The sequence below is a fragment of the Oreochromis aureus genome, linkage group 14, assembly GCF_013358895.1.
Source record: "Oreochromis aureus strain Israel breed Guangdong linkage group 14, ZZ_aureus, whole genome shotgun sequence".
In the NCBI taxonomy this organism is placed as follows: Eukaryota; Metazoa; Chordata; class Actinopteri; order Cichliformes; family Cichlidae; genus Oreochromis; species Oreochromis aureus.
This window is the reverse complement of record NC_052955.1, coordinates 22,441,189-22,453,501: the sequence shown is the minus strand read 5'-3', so window position 1 is coordinate 22,453,501 and position 12,313 is coordinate 22,441,189.

Below are 12,313 nucleotides of genomic sequence, written 5' to 3'. Positions count from 1 at the left end.
AGGCCACAGAAACTTGTCCTCAGGCTCGCCCTTTAAAGCTGAAGGACTAAAAGCGTCACAGGGATGTTTATTTTAGCCTCCGTGCAAACAGTGTATTAGCATTTTCTACCAGGCACTGCTACCTGAACAAAATAGGAAATTTATTATTTATGAGTTATTTATTTTAGGCTCTGGACAGAATAAAAGCTATGGTCCTAAAATAGTAGTAATATGCTTGCACGGGTCAGTTATTACGTAAACTGATTTTAAGCTGGTTACTCTGCAGGCTCAGCAGAGGTCAGAGCCCGATCTCTTACTGGGACCAGAAGCCAGAAGGAGGTCAACTCTTTGAAGCTTCACACTGACGAGTTAATGGTCAGAGGTTTGAGCAACCAGTGCACCGATGAGTTTTTATTTTTATTAGCAGCAAACATACTGCTGGAAACAATCAATCCTGCACAGTAATATGGTTACTGTGATATGACCCATTCCTCTGTGGATTCACACTTCTCATTCATTCCCCCCCATGGTGCTGGAGCCTATTCCAGCTGTGATAGGTTAAGAGGCGGGACACACCCTGGAGAGGTCACCAGTCTAATATCTACTAATACCTGCTAAAATAGTTCCAGATTGATACAAATGAATTAATTCAGTGACTAAAACTGGAGCACAAGTGTTTTACATCATTAAAAATGCTCCAAAAGGCACCAGCATAATATACAAGGTCAAGGCCAGTTTAGTGACTAAAATGAACTGAAATGACCCGTAGCAGGGAGCTAGTGGCAGTTTGGGTAACAGCCTATTGCTTAAGAGAGCCAGACTCCTACTGAATCATATTTAGGGACATTTTAGAACTTAAAGAGATCAGTTAATAAAAACAAAATTCATCCCTCTACTTCTTGGAAATTAGATGATATATTTTGCATATTAACATTATGTGTTTACACTGTTTAAACATTTGTTTTTGGGTCTGAATGTTAACATGTTCAAAATAAGTCTGGGACAACTGGCGTGCCAACTTTCTGAGCTACTAATGTGTATATTTTTAGGTTTATAAAGATATCTTTCAATCTCTCTCACTACAGCGCCGTGTTTACTGTTTGTCCACACTGAGAAATCCAAAGCATGCTTACACTTACAGCAGAGCTGTAATGAACAATCAATTATGCCAGTTTTGAGCTGCAAGAACAACTATGCCATGACTAAAGTGCTTTTTACATTAGTCAGTGCTCCAGCAAATTCTAGTTGTCCCAGTGTGTTTTCTTTCAAGAAGCTGTGGCACCCTTTAAAAGCCCAGAGGAAAGAAACTCTTTGTAGAAAGAAATGGGGCTCAATGGGATTGAGCAGTGATTTGTTCAAATTTAACAAGCAGCAGAGGTCATGCGGAGGCATATCTTTCGGTCAGGGTTACATTTGCCCCATTATGAGGATGGATATATCATTTAAAAAGTGTAGTGCCATTTGCTTTCAGCTTCCTTCCAATCACTGAGATTGTTAGAGGAGAAATTAGCTTCAATAAAGGCAATAGTGAAGAAAGAATGACACAAAAGCAGAGAGAGGACAAAGAGATAAGAAATCAGGGAGATGAGGAAAGATCACAGGAGGTCAGAAGAAATGGAAAGAAACTTGAGACTTCAAGTTCAGTTAAAAAGAAATATCGGAGGTTCGCCTGTTTCCAGGATCTGAGGGAAACTCCAGAGTCTGGTGATAAAATGTCACTTAAAGTGAGTCCATTTACATACAAGTGTTCATGCATTACACAATTATATAAAAAGTAATTAAGTGCTGTTTTACCCAAAATATAATTGCAACCCACAATTTCTCTTAACCTTGATAATGACATAATTTCAGCTAGAAACAGGAAACCGAGGCTACAATATGCACAATTTACCAGAATTGGACAACAGAAGATTGGAAAAACCTGGTTTAATAAGTTTCGAGTGAAACCATGGACTATGAAAGCACGGGTCCATCCTGCTTTGTACCAACAGTTCAGGCAGCTGCTATTGGTATAATAGTGTGAAGGATAACTGAGCATCATTAAAATGCTCATCATTTAAATGGTATTTAATATTTCTGCTGACCGCGTCCATCACTTTTTGACAACATGAAAGCAGCAGAGGGTCTAACCAGGTACTGGTACGGTGTAACTTATGAAGTGTCCAGTGAGTGCATCTATTCTATGGCCATTCTTCTTGATACTGTTTTGTCTTGTACTTACTTATCAACATGCTGTTGTGCACTGTGTAGTTTTAACCCATCAGTTTTTTGTCTTTAATTGCATGTGTGTGTGTGTTTCTACATATGCATGTGTTTGCATGTGCAACTCAGCATCTCTCTGTTAAAGATTTAGAGTCTAGAGTGAATTGCGTCATTGTCCTGTCAGTCCTCAGCAGACTAATGAGCTGTAATGTGCCTCTTGAGCTTCCTACTCATTTAAAAAAAAGAACTTTTTCACTTCCTTGCTTGAATATCCTAGAGGGAAGTGTTTCCCCACAGGCCTTGGATCGGTCACAGTAGATCAGCTCTCTGTGGCTAACTTTATTAGAAGATGATTTTGCAGAGAGAGCTGCCAGAGTCCAGAGAGAACAAAAAGAACAGAAATGAGAAAGACTTTGTAATGATAGTCATCAGAGGCAAAAAGGCGATGAGTGACACAAAAAGTAAAAGAGGAATATGTGGATGGGAAAGGAAAGATAATGAAGGTGGAAATGTCTCGTGTTCATTTCTTGGCATTAATAAACTGACTTCAGACACCTGACAAGGAAAGAGACACTGGATAGGAGTGAGAGAGGAAATGAGAGGATAAGAGCGATGATGGATTAGAGGAGACAAAGGAAGAATGGGAAGAGGTAGTGTGAGGAGGATGATCTTTGAAAGAGTGGTAGTCATTATCAACCTCTCGTGTCAGGTTGAGTGGGAATGAGAATAAATTAGTAATAATTAAAACTTTAAAGTGAGATTATGGCAAGAAAAAAATCTAGTGGGGTAAAAAAATAAACGTTATTTTTGTACAGGAAAGTACAATTATACAGCACATAAAGGCCGGCTGGCACATTCATGCCATTCTAATTTTCTTTTTTGTGTATGACTGCTTTTCATTTTAAAGCTTGGACCTACAGTATTAGCCCAAAAGATATCATCAGTATGTTCTTACCCAGTGATAACAAGCTTATCCTGACTCACCTGATTCCACAAAGACATATAAACTTATATATAGTGGAAACCCACCAAATAGGAAGACTCTTTGTCTGTCTTTGTCAACATCCTCATCCTGCTTTCTAATTCCCAGTGCTTAGTAACTCCAATCTCTTAACTACAAGATGAAAATCCTTTAACTACAAGTGTTTAATGTAAATGTCAAATATTCTGACGTCACACGTGTTCTCTTGCTGTTATTGTGCTGAGCGATCCCTATACTGTAAATTGCTATAGTTCCTAGAAAAAGAGGTAGCATAAATAGGCTCCCATGCATTGCTCATTTGCAGCAAGTAAAATTAAATACATCCTCCACACTAGACATGAACCCAAGATGGCAGCATAACAAGCTAAATGATCCATAAAACTGAAGCGCAAGAGGAACCGAGCAGCTGGGGTTCATCTCAGCTCCTTGCAGAGTCTGACCCTGAATATATCAGCTCGAGGGTTTTGCCCTGCGTCAGCAGGGTTAAGTTAGGTTAACTGTCAACCTTTTTCTTACTGTAAGCCTTATTCTTGCCTGCCTCGATTAGTATAGTTTGCATATTTCTGTTATCTCCTTTTGAGAGGAGCCTAAAGTGTTATTAACTACTACGATGAGAATCTAAAAAGCTCAATTGGCGTTGCATAATATACACCGCGGTCTATTCCTCCTTTGTGTCACGCTGTACCCTCTGTTCTTCCCCTTTCATCCCTTTCTCTGTCATCTCTCACATCCCTCCTTTCATGCATGCGAGGCACCAGACCGTGAAATCCACATTGTGAAACCCCTCTTTTGTACACACACACACACACACACACACACACACACACACACACACACACACACACACACACACACACACACACACACACACACACACACACACACACACACTGTCCTGACCAGACCCCTGACTCGTAACATTTTTTTTTCGTCTTGCTTAACTTTTATGTAACTCAGAATTTACTAATTTTGCAATAAAGCTGGTCTCACCGCGATGTGAAGCCAACCTAAATAACCTAAATCACATAAACCTTTTGACAAATAAACATAAACAAAACTATGGGGGCAAATTTCCCTTTAAACTTCAACTTTTAACCTTTGGCTGAATCTCATTGGCTCCTGCATGTTCCCTGTATACTGGAGAAGAGCTTGATGAAAGAGTTTGGACAGAAAACAAAAGTGCTCTGTTTTCATTAAAAAAATTAAAAAGCTGGGAAACTACAGGGTTGCTTTGATTCCCTTTACTTTCCTGGTTCACGTACCATTTCATGGAAATACATTCACATCTTGATGACCGACTTCAACATGAAAAAATGAACACTTTTGCATCATGAATGATTATTACAGTACTATTACTGTTGCAGAGAACACATAATATGCACAATGTGATTATGTGGGATGCTTAGAGGATGACTGGACAAAAGAAAGATGAAGAATAACAACTGTCTGATTCCAGATGTTTAACAATGGTTATCTTTGCTGACATGTAAACACTTCTATTCGCAGCTATGACGAGGACCAACAACTCGAAAACCCATTTCCTTTCGATTACAACACTGACTAACATTTCACTGTCTGGAAAAGGCTATTAAAACATCTGGCTCAAATGATGAAGCCATTTATTTGTCACTTGCAGTTGCCTGCAGCAAAATTAGACCTATTCCGACAATACATACAATACACAAACATCGCATCAGGTAGACAGGTCAGAACAGGCAGTATAAAGAAAAACAATCAAATGTACAACACAATAGGGGGATGGAGGAGAGACAAAGAGAACTCTTCTTAGACTGACCTCCTAGTAGGAAATCAGTATGAGAACAGAAAACCAAAAATGGCAGTAGAAGTAGTTTTGTGGTGTGTGTGTTTTGTTTTTAATTAAACATAGTAGTCCAGTAGTCATGCTACTGGACTACTATGTTTGAAGACCACTGTGAAATGTGCAAAGTTGAACTGGTAAATTTTGTTGTAACTTACAGAAGTACCCAGCCAACACACACATGTGGGGCCCAAATGGGGAGAAGCAGGGCTAATATTTGGGGCCCACTTGGGAAACCCACCTGGGACCCAGCTAATTTTGTCCTTAGTTTCCATGTCCTCAGTCCTCAGTTTGCTCGGTCACACCTCTTAATCTTTCAAGTCAGGCGTTTTCAGTCCCAATGCCACAGGTGTATGAAATCAAGAGCCTAGCTCGCTGAGTCTGTCAGACCCACTTTATTTCACAGAAACCTTTGTAAAAGAATGGGTTATTCTAAAGACTAACTCGAGTATGGTATTGTAACTAGATGGCACTGAAGCTATAAGTCAGCTTTTGAAGTTTCTTCCATCATTAATATTCCACGATCAACCGTAAGTGGAATTATGGCAAAGACAAAGTGTTTCGGAACCACAGCAACTCAGCTACAAAGTGTCAGACCAAATAAGAGAGAGAGGGGTCGTTGAGTGCTGAGGTATATAGTAAGTTGCCAGTGCTTTGCTGATTCAATAACTGCAGAACTCCAAACCTACTCTGGAATTAACATCAGCACAAAAACTGTGTGCTGGGGCTTCATGGTATGGGCTTCCATGGCTGAGCAGCTCCTGTAGGTGTAATGTGTATGTGACCTAGTATTTTTGTCCATATTATACAGTAATATAGTCCATTATGCAGTAATATAGAGCCTAATGTCCACTTTTTTACTGTGCTAACACTGTAGCAGTATATAGTAGTGTGAAAAATGTTTGCCCCTTCCTGATTTCATATTTTTTGTATGTTTTCTCATACTGTTTCAGATCATTAAACACATTTAAATATTAGACAAAGAAAACATGAGTAAAAACAACATGCAGTTTCTAAATGAAGGTATTTGTTATTAAGGACACTCGGTGCCCATCAGTTGACCAAGCACTGTTTCCCCCATTACACTGACATTTGTGGCAAGTGGAATAATACCACATAAACAATGTTACAGCAACCATCACCAACTGGTCAGGGAATACACATCTTTCCCTAGCAACGGGAGGTTGCCAGTTCGGTTGCCTACAGGTCTCAAGACTTGTGGAACTGAGACCTGTGAAAACCTTTGAACTTCTCACTATGTTACAATCTTTTGGGTCTCCAGAATTACAATTTCAGTATGAAGGGCAATGAATGGACTGTTGTCAAACACTTAAAAACTTTTTTCCCTTATAGTTACAACTGAAGCTCTATTATACAGGCATTAGAATTCATCATTCTCCTAAAGTAGCATGCATTATCTAAATCTAATATGGGAAAAATCCTCAAAACTTTGTAATAGTACTCATGTATTTTTTATAAGTTCACAGACTCTTAAACTAACATTAAATAAAATTGCACCGAATGCATGCGAAGAAGTTGGAATAATGTAGTCTTAGAAATGCTGATCATAAAATTTTCATTTTATGTTAATGGAGTGTTGCATCTCTTTAACCTGTCTAAGGGTATTACTTTAATGTAGCCTTGACAGGCTTCTCTTCCTCCGATAAGTCATATAGAGAACTGAAGGGATGAATTATTTGTTCTCTGACTGAACGATGGCACAAAGTACTTAAGAGACAGAAGTTGTTGCAGAGGTCTTGCTTTTTATGTTTCTAATGAATCACAAGAGGTATTGTTCTTCTTCTTCTTCTTTTTTTTAAAATTAGCCTCCGTGCTAAGACATTGTATAGATGTGTTACACTCAGTTTGTGTTTGTATGCATATATGTGTGTGTGTGTTTGTGCATGTAAGCAATTAAAGCCCTCAAACACAATCCATCTGTAGTCCTGCCAGAGATGGCTATCTTTGAGGTGTTGAGAGATCCTCAAATACACACCAATGAGTTAATTCGTATACACACAAAGACAAAACCTTTCTACAAACAAAAGCCTTCCATATTATTTAACATTTAGTCTCTATTTTGACTTTCTATTTTCTTCTATCTAATAATCGGTTTGACCTTTTGACCACAGAATGTTGTTTTATTTTGAGGCGAGGATACCTAAGGGAGGACATCTCTTGCCGATACAATGAAAAACATAACAGTTTGTAGGCTTCATAAGACACAAAGATCGTAAGGAACAAATCTATAAGAAAATTCAAAGCATTTCGTTTCCTGGAAAGAAAACAGAAAGTCACCACAAGACAGGAAATTCTCATATTACTGTTTTTCCTGCCAAAAACAATGATCACTAGATTTTTGGCGGTACATTTAGTTTACAAGAGGGGATGGGCAGGGAAAGGAGAGGAGAATGGATTAATGACTGATAAACACAGATTTTAAGAGCTAGACAGTCGACGGTGTCATGATGACTGTTTGTTTAAGAGCAGGGCTGCCTGACCTAATCCTAACGGAGAGCTATGCAAGATGTAGATTACACTATTACTGTTTACATTATGTTATCATTCATGTGTCATTTGACTTTTAAACCATGAAGTTTTCATTTAATACTAGTAGATTCATGACACGGATTGTTTTAAGTGGAACAGAACTGATTTAAATGAGAAGACACTGTGTCTGTGAAAAAAAAGGAAAAAAACAAGTTTTCCATGCAGATATCTATGACTTTATTTTTTGGGCTCTGACTTGTGCGCACACACACATGCGCGAACAGATGTACTGGCAACAATGTCTATATTTGGTGTGAGAAGGGCAGAGGAAAACAATGAGGTAAACTTGGTCACAGTTTTCATTGGCAGATTAAAACTCGAAGACCCTTCAGGCATACCAAATAGTGTATAAATATAGATACACTTGTATAGGCCCCCTGCACGAGCACACAACCGGATGTAATGATGCAATGATGTAATGAGGGCAATGCAATACAAGCAGTACAGCAGCGACTTGCCATTTAAACCCTAAGCCATACCATTCTCTACTGTCCTCTTGAGGGGGAAAGTATAATTTACAAAATGTATATATATATATATATATATATATATAAGTTCACTTCACTACAACTAGTGACCGAGACCACAAACTCACCAATAAAATATTTACTGAGGTTGTTGACCAAAAGAGCTGAAGGACTGAGTTTCCACAGATCAGCAGTTCTAAACAATCTTCTTTTTTTAGCCAGAAGAGTCGCCCCCTTCTGTCCATTACGAAGAAGACACCCAGAAGCTGTGACCAGGGGGTAGAGTGATTGTCTGCTAATTGTAAGGTTTGATACCCGGCTTCTCCAGTCCACATGTTGGTTCATTCTCTAGATTGTTAGTGTTTGCATGAGAAAGTGCTTAAAGGAATAGAATAAAGAGCTGTGTATACTGTATGTGTGAGAATCTGTGAAAGTGGCATGTAGTTAAAAGTGCTTTGAGTACTTACGTAGAGTAGAAAAGCACTATATATAAGTTCCAGTCTATATGCAGTCTGTGGTTTAGGGTTAGAGAAACCTTTGACCTGGTACATTCAGCATAGTGAAGGCCAAACATTCAGGACAGAAATAACTTAAAATACTATATCACTATAATAACAATTAAATTTGCCAATTGCCCAGATGTACAGTGTTGGCCACCAGCCAGTGTAAGGTTTATGCCTCGGCTCACCTAATTAAACAGTATTGGTAGTTAGCAAAAATTTTTACTGTATATTTTAATTTTTAAGTAGCTACAAGCTTGTTAATCAAAATGTAAATTTTAATTCTACAATTTCATTATTGGTGTTGTCTATTAATTTTTCTTTAACAAAAAATAGTATAGTATATAAAAAATACCAATATAAATTTTTTCGTTTTGAACACGTTTTTGATAGATTTCTAAAATAATTGCGTTTTTTTGTTTTTATGACAGGTAGTCAAATGAATTTGTTCAGCACTGTGTAGGTATAGTAACACATATAATTTGCCCATCATTTAGTTCCTTTGAACAGAAATTGTAGACTTGCCTATCAGATAACTAGCAAGATGTACATTGATTTGAAAACTTACTTAGCCCTTAAAAAACGTAACGTTTTTTTTGTTGTTTTGTATTATGTGTCGTGTTTCACATCAGCTATTCAAAATGTGGTGCTTTTCTTACTTTTTATTTATTTAAGTATTTCATCACTACCAGCTGGAGAAAAGGCCACACTTGGTGGTTTGCTTAGTCACCAAACAATTTAGCGGGGTTTAGAAAATGATCATGGTTTGGGTTAAAATAGATGCTTTCACAAGCCTAACTACATGTTACAACGTTAAACTTTTAACTTTTGAAGGTTGCCAGGGTAACGTGTCCCAATCCCCAAGAACACGCCCCCAAAAAACCACTGGTACTTCACAATTCCACAGACTTGATTGTAAAACTGGTACCAACTCTGGACCAGCTACAGATTTTTCTGTGAGACTAGTCTCCTGCAACATTTGAAATATTTATTGTGTATGTTTGTGGGTGAGACAACAAAACAAGATAGCAATAATCAGAAGGTCAGCGTGCTAGGCTGCTTAGATAGCTCAGCTCTGTGTCTGAGTATGTCTGAGTGTCTGTTGTTACTTTTCCAGTAAATTATGACTCACTCGCTTCGTCATTCAAGTCATTTTAAAGATTGGAGCATTTTAAAAGCTGAGCATAAACACAGTTTGCAGAAAATACGTTAGTCTTTCACAGCACAGGTCTCGTCACGTCTCTGCAGATATGATCTACTATAAGAGTCAGCATTGTGTAGACTTTCATTTCGTCGTGAAAACAGCCTGTACTGATTTCACTTAGCATGAAATCTCCAACATCAGGACATACTACAGGTATCTGTACTGCAAACTGAGTCTGTTTCACTTCCCTTTAGTAGAAAATGCTTTACTTAGTAGTAGACCTGATTTGCTATTATACAGAGCTCTTTTTACTACGTTGATCTATTAGCTATGATGGATTATGCAATTACATAACATTACATAACGCAAAGTGCCCATTTACTTAATCCAAGGAAGGTCTGGCTGTAGATTGTTTTTGCCTATGAGTGCAGAGTGATAAAGTGTCTGACAGTCAGCCTGCCAGATGGGAGTCACTCTAATCTAAAAGGTGGCTCAGCAATAATGAGACACAGATGGTTGTGGTATGTTTATATAAAAACACATACAAATCTCAACCAACCATGAATCGGCGAGTGTGAACTCTTTTTTACATTTAGATGAATATAAGTTCTTATTACAGATAAAAAATACTTCTTTAGGATTCATATGTAATACACTAAAACTGCAGAATAAACTTGCACTTATATCTGTTACAATATTTGTCAATGACTATTTGCATCGGAAATTACTGGTTATTTGGAGATTTTGATTGAATTATCCTATTATTTGATGTCACTATTTTAACTTAAACAAGCAAACATGTTATCCATTATCCTACCCAATCCAATTTTAACTAAAGAACACTCTTTTTAAAAACACAACAAATCATTCATTAGCATTCATTGTTGAAATTCTGTCCACACATCTGGAAATCTAATATTCACCATTTTTTGCTTTATTTCAGGCCTAGAGACAAGTCATTAACCACCTGGACACGACAGGTCGCTAACGAAAAGTGTAGTTGCAGGCCGGCACTGTGAAATCAGTTGCTAAAATCATTGATGCCTGCAGACCTGTCAACCCCCTGGCAGTGACCACTCACTAGGGAAAAACCTAACCAGTTGGCCTGTGGTAGCTGGAAGTTCCTGGATGAAACTGGTTGCAAAGAGGATATCAAATTTATATGGAAGACTTGACCTATCTGTAAACCAACTACTCAAACACATTGGCTACCTACTTTCCAAGTTTTACTATTACTTGGCAAGTAGTTAGCCAATGTCTGCAGACAAACTGGCATCTTCCATGCTTATACTTCTTTGCAACATGTTTCACCTGGTGACTGCTAGCAACCACTCACCAACTGGTAGGGGAATAACAATTTTTTCTTAGCAATCACGAGTTTGCCTGGGGAGTCACTGAACAATCTGTAGCACAGTGTTACTTGGATCCCGGTAAAGACGGTAAAGTGTTTGACCTCTAACTAAAAGAATGAGCTGCAAAGAACCTGAAGACTCATATTCTGTTGATTATAATGCATTAGAATATAAATTATACAAATCTGAAGCAAGTCAAAGTAGAAAAACATTGTATATAAGAAGTTTAAAGGTCTTTTAACTGTTCCCCCCCTCTTTTTAAAAAAAAATTCTGACTTAGGAAGAAGCTATAATTCAACTAAAAGTATTCAAACAAATTAGTTGCAAATGTTTGCCAGTTGTGCTCTTAAACATAAGATTCAGGCTTGGAATAGTGCCTGGAGAATCCATTGGTCTCTGCTTCCAGCACACGTCCCAATTCATCTGACCACACACACACACACACACACACACACACACACACACACACACACACACACACACACACACACACACACACACACGACCTCACCAGTGTGAGTAGTCTGTCTGGAACTGTTAGACACAGAGAGGAGGTCTGGGAATGCTGAAAGTGGGGGAGTTCAGAGGGAGAAGAGGTAGAAAGTTGCAACTTCAGGGCAATATGGACCGCATGCTATGGGAAGGAATGCATGTGTCTTTGTAGGAGAGTGAAAAAGCAAATGAAAAGAAGAGAGGAGGGGGAGGAGGGGGAGGAGGAGGAAAGAAGCAATGAGGGAGGGATCTCAGCTAAAGCTGCAGCGTGGCTGTGTCTGAATGAAAGGACCTCTCACTCTCACTTTCTTCTGCTGTCTGTCTGTCTGTACCTATGGCTTCTGCAAATGAGCACGTCCAGACCAAACACAGAGCAGAGACTCTCCGAGTGACTTCAAGCTAGAAGTAAACATTTTTCAGAAACTGTGGCTGAAGGTGCAGAATTTTCCGTTGCTTTCGTAAGGTTAGTCCCTCTTTCTAAGAAGATTAGTACTTTCCTTTATTTGCTTTTGGTGCAACAACAAACTTATTTTTGAGAACCTGCAATGTGATTAATGGTCAGTTTCAGTGACGGGAACCTTATCTCTTTCAGGAGTTTCTGCTGTGATGTGCAGGTGTTTATGCAGATATGACTGAGTAAACTCTTGTCATCACAGAAATTTGGGACATTGGTTGGACAGACCTTCAGGACTGCTCTGCAGTTCTCCTGAATAAAATAATTCACTGGATCTTGGATCAGATTTACTATATTTTACCTCATTTTTGTCTCACACATCTTGAGGTTAGCCTACCATGTGAGTGTGTTGTGTGAGTTAGATTTAACTGG